The sequence below is a fragment of the Myotis davidii genome, unplaced genomic scaffold (genome assembly GCF_000327345.1).
Source record: "Myotis davidii unplaced genomic scaffold, ASM32734v1 scaffold46, whole genome shotgun sequence".
NCBI classification, from domain to species: domain Eukaryota; kingdom Metazoa; phylum Chordata; class Mammalia; order Chiroptera; family Vespertilionidae; genus Myotis; species Myotis davidii.
The window spans coordinates 2,391,449-2,392,892 of NW_006383006.1; the positions used below are offsets into that span (position 1 = coordinate 2,391,449).

The following is a 1,444-nucleotide window of genomic DNA, read 5'->3' on the forward strand; positions in this document are numbered from 1 at the left end:
GAGTCAAACATCATTATATTCCCTTCCATATAGTTTACTTTTTTTAAAAACATATACAGGGTGGGGCAAAGTAGGTTTACAATTATGGGTAAGTGAAAGTTTATTCTTATTACTTATGTATTATTGTATTATTTTCCATACAAACAACTGTTGACCTATGTTTGCCCCACTCTGTATATACCCTACTTTTTTAAAAAATATATTCTTATTGATTTTTTACAGAGAGGAAGGGAGAGGGATAGAGAGTTGTGCAAGAGGCAGCTGAGAGAGAAACATCGATCAGCTGCCTCTTGCACAACCCCCACTGGGGATGTGCCTGCAACCAAGGTACATGCCCTTGACTGGAATCGAACCTGGGACCTTGCAGTCTGCAGGCCGACGCTCTATCCAGAGCCAAACCGGTCAGGGCACCCTACATTTTAATGCACTATTTTTCTTTTTTAATTTTTATTATTATTTTTAATGTGTTTTTATTGATTTCAGAGAGGAAGGGAGAGGGAGAGAGATGGAAACATCAATGATAAGAGAGAATCACTGATCGGCTGCCTCCTGAATGCCCCCCACTGGGGATCGAGCCCGCAATCCAGGCACGTGCCCTTGACTGGAATTGAACCTGGGACCCTTCAGTCCACAGGCCAACACTTTGTCCACTGAGCCAAACCAACTAGGGCCTATTTTTCATTTTATTTTTTTTCCTATTTTTCATTTTAAAATAGTAGTTCAGAACTTTCAGTTTCTGATTCCACATGTAGAGAACTTGAAAGTCACCACTCTGTCTCATGCTGAGGGGTGGGAGCAGCCAGGGAGAGGTCAATGGGGGGAAAAAGTATGTTTAATACTTTCAACAATAAAGAATTTAAATTTTTTTAAAAAAGGTAGACAGAAAAATCAACAACTTTTCTAGGATCCTTAAGAATGGCAAGGACACAGTGAAAACCACTGACCCCAATATTGCAGAGCCACATAGGGAAACGCAGGACTCATGGGTTACTGGAGCAGAGACTAAGGAATGAAAGCCACCAGGGAAACCAGTGCCCGAACCACCAGAAAAACCTAAACTGTAATGGACCAACTGCTGGAGACTCAGTGTAGACACGTCTGGGAGTTAAAAACTCCATGAGGGTCTACACAAAACCTGCACATGGATGTGTATAGTACATTCATACAACAACAAAAATTAATGAAATAAAGCTGTACATATCAACATGAATGAATTTTAAGGTATATGAATGCTAGAGGCCCAGTGCACAGATTCGTGCACACTGAAAGTAAATTAATTAGAAGGTGGCTGACGGGGCAGGACTGGGCGAGACGGGCTGGACACGCCCTGGAGCCAACCTCTCACAGTCCCTCCCCTGACAGACGGCTGCACCTGGGGCAGCACCCGGGGCTCGAAGGGTGTCTGCTGAGTGAGCAGAGGTCCCTCCAGCACGTAGGGTCCCTC

General features: G+C 43.7%; 1 protein-coding gene across 1 annotated transcript in view; it reads right to left on the minus strand.

The window, feature by feature from the left end:
• WDR76 (WD repeat domain 76) overlaps positions 1–1,444 on the minus strand; it is a 33,562-nt gene that overhangs the window by 19,820 nt on the left and 12,298 nt on the right. The gene's annotated exons all lie outside the window — the stretch shown is intronic.